Here is a 10,601-nt window from a genome sequence, read left to right on the forward strand (position 1 = left end):
TCAATAACTTAGGCTAAACAAGAATATATATAAATTTATGTAAAATAGTTAATTTCATTTTTTTAATATATTCTTAAAAGATTAAACTTTATTAATATACCTTTGAATAAAAATATACTGAAATTAAACATCTTTTTTTATAGATTTTCAATTGTATATCATTTAGCAAAATATTGGTTCAGCTTTGAAAATAAAAGAAAATGACTAATTAAAATGAACATTTGTCATAAACGTTTGCAGAAAATACTAAATTGGAGGCAATAAAATGATTCAAACGAAGGTGCAAATATAGATTCTAATAATATATGGAGGAAAATAATCTTAAGAATAGGTAATAAATTATTAGTAAAAGAAAGAATAGAAAACGTGAAGTTAAAGTGATGAGATATATGCACTAATGGTAGTACTTTTATTAGCCATATAAAAAGGTGTTACGAAGTATCTAATGTAATATACAAGTAATTAAAATTTGTACTCAGAAGTTTTTATTTATATATATAATACTTAATAAATTGTAACGTATATCAAAACATATTACTATTGTAAACCATGTTGGTGGATATTATATATGCATAATGGAAACATGTTTGTAAAGAAATATTTTGATTTGTAATTGTCCATGATTTTATTGTATTTTGGAACTGCTCTCTTGATTTTCTGCAATTATTGGAACTCTCTTATTAAGGTTTCCTACTTGTTTTGTCTCATCAAGCTTTCCAAGAGAATTTTCCTTTGAGTCATAGAATGTCCTTCATCCATTGTTTCATCAATACATCCAATCCTATCTTCTAAGTTGGTTTTCATTTTTTTTAATTGCACAAATCGTTACTTGAGCTATAAAGCTTGAACATTCTCATTTTTTTCTTTAGTTTTTCCTCCTTTGGCCATTTTTCAGTGGCCGCATCATTCTCCATGAAAACCCTTAATTAGGATGCATCTTTTTCCCGCTTAAAATTAAAAACATAGGTATCCTCAAAAGTGAATGACTTATCACAATAATTTTTTTTATCTAACATGGATTGACATCTTCAGTAACATTAACCATAAATACTGGCTCAGGGTAGTATAACTTATAATCATTGCTCAATTGTATTTTCTCATCTTTTAACAAAATATCAAAAAATTTATCTACTTCAATAACATTGAAACTAAAAATTTGGTCAACAATATTATCTTTTACTTCTCTTGATTGTTGTAACTGATAAATATAAGGTGAACCTATTTTCAATTGTGCTAGATTGATCCCATTTTTTTTCATATAAAATATCACCCTTTTTACTGGTTTCATGTTCATAAATATTGATAGTTTCAACGCGTATATATTATTCCATATTTCTTTGTTGAACTATCATAATTTTAATAATAATAAAAAAAGTGGACTTTATTTGTTTGATCATTGTGACTGTATTTGTTAATTGTGACATACTCTAAGATGTTGATTAAGGGCTAATATGCAAATATATATGAACATTAAACATGAGTATAATTATATAATCAAAGCCCACCAGACATGCCAATATGTTTTATTTACTCTATTAAGTTTTTCATTTAACTAAAACTAAATATGATTTATAAGTTAATTTTATTTATACTCATCAAGAATAAACAAACTTATGTAAAATAAAGGTAGTTTTCCGACGATCGATTACCTACGAATGTTGGTGGTGGCGAATTATTTTCGTCGGTAACTTTTTCATTCGTCGGTAATGTTGAAAACATAAATTAAAGCTTGAGTTATTAGCAGATATATGTATCAATAAAATACTTAGAGTTTCAATAAATAAATATTTCAATATTATTATCTAAAATAAAAAAATTCACACTAAAAGCATACTGTTATGCATAAAAACTTAAATTATAAATATAAATTATTAAACTAAAAACTTTTAATGAATTATTATTATAGAAAATAATATTGATTTTATAAACCTGTACACATAAATAATTTTATATAATAAATTAAAATAATAATAAAAATATTATTTAATTATTTTATGTAATAAAATTAAATAATATTTTATATTATAATTAATTAATAAATAGAATTTTTATTATTAATTGAGTGAAATTAAGAATTAATATTGAAAATATGTATTTATTGAGATTTTTAATGTTGCTGACAGATTTTATAATATTATATTTTGTTCTAGTGTTATTACTTAAGGTAGGACCAAATTCATTCCTAATCATAATTAAAATAGAGAAATGATAGCATTATTTATCTTACAACAACATACCGGACTACTCAAATATTAAACTTTATGAAAATAATTTGGCTGTTGAAATACAATTTTATAAAATTGATTTGTTATTTCTTTTTCAGAATATAGTATTTATTTTATAAGATATTCTTTAGTTATATAATCAAATTTAATCTGAATAGATAAGATTGATTTTTCTTTTGTAGATGAATGGAGGATGTGGTGAGTGGATTTGATGTGATGGAATGTAATTTTGTTTATGGACCAAATCATAAATAATAATGAATAATAAATAGCATGGGGACCAACCTATTAGCTTCATATGTGGCATTTTTTTCTTAACTTCCGAAACATGTCTACAAAAATTGTACCCTTTTTATCAAATCCATTCTTACAAACTTTTCATCCCCTTCAATATTATTATTTCATTTATTTAGTACTATATCATTACCATCTTTTCTTCCAAAACTTCTCATTCTAATAATTTCTTAATTCAATATTTTACTTCATAATTTTGGAACTCAACTTTTCTTCACTCCATCAAATTGAATTTCTCTTAATTATTTTTGAAATATATATCACTTATATATATATATATCACTTATTTGTAATATCTTAATTTTTATACATATTTTTTCTGGATATATATATTATTATTTAAAAAATTTGGATTTTCTTAATATATCTTTACTTTCGCGAGTCAATTTATTTCAACCTAACGTAAATATATTTAACATACACAATCATTTACTTTAAAGCATTTACGTAAAGTTAACCGTCATCAAACACTTCCAATTACTTTGTAACATTTGTGTATTTTTGGTAGATGAGTAATCATAAGAAAATTGGAAAAAATCTCCCTTAATGAGATCAAAAGGTACTATATTCATAAAAAAAAAACAACGGAACAAATAAGAAAAAAAAAGTATTAATTTGAGCAATTTGAAAGTTCTTAATTTGTGTTAAGTGAAAATGATCTCAAGTTCTTTATATTATAAAACATTATAAATTATTTTGACAAACTTGAGAACAACTCTCTTCTCATTACAACATCATATTTTTGTTTCACTTTTAAGGCAGCATATTCTTTACATATTTAAATTCAAAAAAAATTATAATTTTCTTAAAATAAGATTTTTAAGCTTTAATCATCCTACCACTCCATTAGGAATGCTAAAATGTGTCGGTATAGTTCATTTTAGCCAAATCTTCTGTTGGCCTATAAAAACACAATGAGAGGAGCTAGGTAAATTAGAAATCTTTTGTCTTATCTGTTTTTTTTTTAAAAAAAAATTTGTTTCTCTTCTTCTATTTTTTAAAATTTTATTTTACTATATTAAAAACACATTTAATCATATAAATGTCTTCTAAGTTTTTAATTGATTAATTAATGATCTAATTTGGATAAATTAAAATTATTATTATCTTTAAGTTACAATATAATTACATATTTATATGCTTTAAATAATATAATATACAAAATTAATCTTTAAACTATTTTTAATTTTAGTTTTAAAAAATAGATTGGCTTGTTAAACTGTCAATGTTATATGTACTATACAACTAATGATATATAGTCCTTCTGCTGTATTCTTGGCCTGGAGAGTTTTGGAAAATAGGATTGCAACTAGGGTTAATTTGGTAAGGCGCGGGATGGTGGTTGAAAATCCTGTATGTTGCTTGTGTGGGAAGGTCGATGAGTCGTCGAGTCACTTGTTCGCCGTTTGTGACTTTGCTTGGAGGGTATGGTGCCTTTGCTTTGAGTGGCTTGGAGTGTCGTTCGTAATCCATTCGGATCCAATGCAAAATTTTATTCAATTCAGGTTGAGTCAGACATCTGTTTCGGTTAATGATGTTTGGGGGGCAATTTGGGTTGGAATTGTGAGTGAAATTTGGAAGCATAGGAACTCGGTCGTCTTTAATGGAGGAGTGGCAGATGCGTTAGAAGTTTTTGCCTCAGCACAAGTAAAGGTGTGGTCTTGGATTGCTGCAAAGTCCCGCGAAGTTTATTTTTCCTATCCCTGTTGGGTTCTGGATCCTTTGGCCTGTATACGGCTGATTCGGTAAAGCTAGTTAGCGCTTGGTTTGGTTGGTCTTTTGACCGGCGGTTTTGGGTGTCGAGTTAGGAGTTAAATTGTATGTGTGTTTGTAAAAGGGTTGGACCACCCCTGAAGTGGTTCTCATTTATTGATTTTTTATTGCTGATAAAAAAAAAAAAACTAATGATATATAATACATATAACATTATTTCTATTACAACCAAACCAATGTTATGTATGACTCTCATATTATAAAATATCACCACATTTATTTTCACATCAATTTTTCAATAATTGACATTAGTATCAATGTCAGACATGGAGCTGGAACAACTTGGAATGATGTTAACATTTCTCCATGGTCAATTGGAGGATGATATTCTAATGAGGTAAGTTACAAGTTTTAAGATGCATAATAAGGAGGACCATGTTTGCAAATTAAAGAGGTCATGGTATCTAAAGCAATTTATGAGACACTAGCACAAGATATTTGTCAACTCATTATCTCTCAAGGGTATTCCAACCCATGTGACTATCATACGAATGTGAAGGGCCTTTTCTTCATCTACGTGTTATTGTATGTAGATGACATGTTTATAACATATCAAGATAAGATATGAATGAGGTTAAAAGGATAAAGTCACTACTCAATAGTAATTTGAGACATGGATGATGCTATTAGTGTTAAATTTTTACTAATATTATTGATGGTTAATCTTTGTTTTAATTAATCACCTTTAGATTGGTGGAAAATTAAAAAAAAACTTAGAAAATGAAATTGTTTGGATTGAGAAAAATATAGTAAAAAATATAGAGAAAGTTTGTTTTAGGAAAACATGGTAAACATGACCTGTTGAGTTGATGATGTTTGTACTTTAGGTTGATGGTTCCTCTATTCATTGCTCATTATCTTAGTATGATCAAAATGTAAAACATGAATCAATATCTAAAATAATCTACAACATGTTTACATTTAAAAAACTTTTTTTTTATCTTTCTAAATATAATAATTAATTATGTTGAGTTTATAATCAATTATCTCAAATTAGACCAAACCTAGATTTTACCTAGTTTTGTAGATAATCGATTAGGTAAACTAAATCTAAATGTTTGTTCTTACAAATAGTAAATTATGAATAGTGAATAATAGATTATGAATAATGAATAATTAATTATGTCAAACATAATGAAAAAACTCAACCTTTCACACATAATTGACTAAATTAAAATATCACTATTGAAAAAAATAACATTAACGGCGGTTAAAAAGAACATTTAAAGACGGTTCTAAAATCGTCGTTAATTTGGGTGTAGTTATAAATAAAAAATTTACAACGACGGTTCTAGGATCGTTAATTCAACAAAAAAACCTGACGCGGAAAACAGAGGGAGGAATTCCGGTGGGGAGCGGCTAGGTACGGAAGTCACAGTCGAGGCAGTGTCATGCAGCGTGGCGCGTTTTTGGTTCAGTGCGACTGGGGCAGTGGGTGAAGGTTGCGGTGTCACGCGAGTTGACTCTTTTTCGGTGCGGTGCGGTTGGGGCTTCGTTGCGTGACTGAAGTGATGGAGGTTGCGCGATGTGGTGGAGGTTGTGGTGTTGCGCGACTGGAGTGGGGGTGAAGGTTGCGATGTCGCGCGGTTGTGATTGATGGATGTTGCACGGTGGGAATTTCGTGGTGTGGTGGAGGTCGCGGCTAGAGTGTGGTGGCAGAGAGATGAGTGTGTGAGAGTTAAAGTGAGAGAAGTTATATTGAGAAAAATGGGCACAAGATAAAATAGAAGAGGAAGACGCACGTGGGACAACACATTTTGAAATTTTTTTACTTTTTAACAATTCCTCCCAGAACTGTCTTTACATCTCTCTCAGAACAATTTTTAATGACGGTTCTTCCCATAACCCCTTTATGTCTCCTAGGGCATTTTTTAACGACAGTTCTAGGGGGAACTGTCGTTAAAAACACATTATAATTACGAAATTACCACTGTCTTTTTTTACAACAGTTTCTACTACTTTATATGGGGTCGTGGTTTGATATTTTTTACTAGTGTATATTGAAGTGTATTCTAGATTGATGAACAAACAAATTAATTGATTATCTTTAATAATAATTTATTATTATATTTAGTTACTTCAAAACTTCTTTAAAATAAAAGGTTTATCCCTTTCAGAAATATAATTTTCATATATTTTAAATCAAGAGAGCTTTGTTGTGATTTAGAAATTTTTCTAAGGAGTACTTTTAGATAATTCATTTGTTTCGAAAGAAGGATTTTTCAAGGTTCATTAAGGAGATTGATCATGTTATAGAAGTTGATTTGTTATATAATTTTTTACACATGAGGTGAAATCTTCTTCTTTTTTCTTGCAATTTGAATTTAAAATCTATTGGAATTATTATATTTTTCATATAGATTTATATAGAAAGTATATCTATGTATAATATACGTGGTAAAAATAAGGCAATAGTTTGGTGTAATTGTTGTTAGATAGACATAACATATGGAGTAGCGAATTATATGGAACATATCTTTCCAATCTGATTATATATAAACAATAGGCATACGTTGAATGAATATACAAAATTATTCTTTCCATAATATTTGATATGGTATCAGAGCACCATTTTTGGTCACTCTACAAAATTTTCTTTCGTCATTTTTTTCTTCAACAACCATGTTTTCCGAAAACTCCAAAGATGCAGTTATGGATACATGAAATCCATACTACGTACATCATTCAGATCAACCCGGACAACGACTTGTCCTAAAAAAATTGAATGGTTCAAACTACTCAATATGGAGCAAATCAATGAATCATGCAATTTTTTAGATACAGAAAGTCATTGTCAAAATCACTTAAGGTACGATGTCTGTTTTGTCATATTACATAAAAATCAAGAGTCTTTGGGAAGAGTTAGAAACATATCGCTCATGCTCACCTTGTAATCAAATGAAAACACACAATGACAAGAAGGAAGAAGATCGTTTAATGCAATTTCTTACGGGTCTCAATGACACCTATAAAAGTGTCTGATCTAATATTTTGATGATGTCTCCCTTGCATAATATTCAGTAGGCATATTCATTAATTATACAGGGAGAGACACAACAACAATTGTCGATGATTAATTAGGGTAAGCATGATGTTTACGCAAATGCAACAAGTTTTCTCATGAACTTTAATACTTGAGTAAATTTTGTCTTCACAAAACTATGGATTTTGGATAGTGGGGAAACTGATCATATTGTTTCAAATCCAAAATTCTTTATTAATTCAACTCCATCTCCAATATCTTTGGTAAACCTTCTTACAGGCTCAACAACCCCTACCACATCCAAAGGGACACCATTCAATTTAATAAGGATATCAAGTTAGAGCATGTTTTATGTATCCCTTCTTTCCATTTAAATCTGATTTCAGCAAGTAAACTCACTAAAGCTCTAAATTGTTGTATTGTCTTACTTCCAAATGGTTGTATCCTGCAAGATCTGGCTATGGGGAGGGTAAATGGCTCAGATTAACACCGAGATGGTCTTATTACATGAAACCTTTCAAAAAATTGTCCGACTTTCCAACTACACGAATATCTGACATATGAGATTTGACCATCCGTCTTCATCTCGTTTAAAATTGACATCTTTATTATTTTATTTTAGTATGTCTACTCATATTAACTGCAAAATCTGTCTCATTACTAAACAAGCAAGATTGATTTTGTCTTTTAGTGCGATAAATACACAACGTCCATTTGATTTGTTACATTGTGATATTTTGGATCTTCATAAATCACCTACTTATTCAAATGCACGGTTTTTTTAACCATCGTCGACGATTTCACTAGATGCACTTGGGTGTTTTTGATGCAACACAAATCAGATACTCAACTTCTACTACAATCGTTCATCACATTTGCATATACACATTTTTACATCCGTGTTAAAGCCATCCGAACAGATAATGGTTCGAAATTTCTTTTCATGCGTCAATTTTTTCTTAATCACGACATTGAAGGCCAACGTACATGTGTCTATATCACCCAACAAAACGGGTGGTTGAGCACAAACACCATCATATCCTCACAGTTGTGTGATCTCTTCTTTATCGGTCTAATTTACCTGTTCATTTTTGGGGAAGATTGTGTTTTAACCGTGATTTACCTCATTAACCGCTTACACCTTCCCCATTTTTTCAGATAAAACACCTTTTCAACTATTATACAATCAAATTTCATTTGTTACACATTTATGTATTTTCATCAGCCTATGTTATGCAACACTGAATCATCCCAAACACAAATTTGATCCCCGCGCTCGACGGTGTGTCTTTATTGGATATCCACCTAATCATAAAGACTACAAATTATATGATCTTGAAGACAACACTGTTTTTCACAAAACCATTTTTCCTTTTCATGAAACAACATCACCCTTATACTCTTCTTTTCTACCAAATTTTTTCCTTGACTTAGATCATCAAAATTATACATTTCCTACTACACTACCGAACTCACAATTGGCTTCACCAACTTCGCACAGTGAGTCCATTATCGAACCCATACCTATTGAGCGCATTTCACCCATTAAACCTATTCCTGAACCTACGACCAATGAATCTCCTGAGTCTAATTCATCCCCTGATATTTCTACACAACCACTTTGACATTCTACACGTCTCAAGCATCCTTCTGCATGACATAAAGATTACTTGCTGCCACCTCACGCCAATCAGTCCAATCCTAGCCAAGGTTCTCTCCCAGGTACACGATAACCACTATATCATTTTATTTCTTATTCCAACTTATCTTTTGCCCACTGCACTTTTTTAGCTAACATTTCTACACATAGAGAGCCTTCATCATATGATCAGGCTATTCTTTCTCCCCCACTAGAAGGAAGCCATGGAAGTTGAATTATCAGCATTGACAGAAAACAACACTTATGCTTTGTTTTCATTCGAGTGAACACTGTTCACTCGGATAGAAATGCACGAATTGTTTTTGTTTGTTTTTGTTCAATTGCAAGGATTGGAGGGCGCTAATTTGCCTGAGGGAGATAAAAGCCATCTGCTCTGCCAAGCGAAGAAAGGCAAGGGAACATTAGAAAAAAAATACATCATACCATTACAAAGTCTAAATTACCCTTAATTTTTAAAATTTAGAATAGAAATAATATATAAAAATAAAAAAAATTATAAATAATAATAGTAACTAAAATAATAATAATAAAAATAAATATAAATTAATACTTAATAATAATTAAAATAAATTTATTAAATAATAATATTAACAATAATAAAAATTAGTTTTAATTTTGATTTGATTTGTTTTGTTTTTATGAAAATATTTTTATATCTATTTATAAAATTTTAATCAACTAAAATTTACACAAAAATATCTCATATTTTATTATTTAAATATTTTTTAAAGAAAGAGTAAATTTATAAACTTACATTTTACACATTTAAAAAAATAAAAATTCTCTTACAACCATTATATCACTCATAAACTTCAATAAACTTTCCTCAAATCCATTCTAATATACCCTAATCCAAACAACCTCATTTTCTTTACACTTTCCTCTCAAATCACTACAAATTCACTTCCTCAAATCTTCTCCCCAATCAAAACACAACCTTAGAGCATTGTTTCATTATTAACTGCCCACAAACCCATAAAATGCCGATGGGTTTTAAAATAAAATACATATCCAATTAAAACATCAAACAATATAAGACACGTTTAGTCGCAAAAGGCTACCCGCAAGTATATTTAGAAAATTGCATCCACGTTGGCTTTTTTTTTTTCTTTCTAATTATCGAAAACTTTGTTATATATATATATGTATATTCTTAATATATTTTATTTTAAACTAATAAAAACGTTATAAGAATTTGAATCTAGAAGTAGTAAATGAAGAAAGAGAAGTTGTTTACTACTAATAAGATATTATGTTGTGTCACGTTTTCAAGTTGTTCTGAAGATGGTTTCTGTAGTATGTGGGACGGCCTTGAAAAAAGAAAGTAGTTTTGATTGACGTGGTCGAAAGTTGGGTTATGAAAAAATATATTTAATGGAAGAAAAAGAAAATTATGGGCAATAAGTTGTATTTGCACAGCACTCGAGATAGAAAGGAGCGTAATAGTTAGGTAAGGTTGAAGAAGGGAAAACCAATTTACAAAAATAATTCATTGATGTGACATTTGGCCTCTCTCTAGATAACACTTAAGTTGCAACCCTCTTAAATTGCGACCCCCTTATTAAATCATGGAACTAATGTCTTCCAACTTTAACAACCCCAAGTTTTTTCAACTTTTTTTTTCGTCTTCTTTTTATTAGAGACCCTCTTATTCAAATTAAAGTTA

This window comes from Phaseolus vulgaris, chromosome 7, assembly GCF_051622355.1.
Source record: "Phaseolus vulgaris cultivar YP4 chromosome 7, ASM5162235v1, whole genome shotgun sequence".
Classification (NCBI taxonomy): domain Eukaryota; kingdom Viridiplantae; phylum Streptophyta; class Magnoliopsida; order Fabales; family Fabaceae; genus Phaseolus; species Phaseolus vulgaris.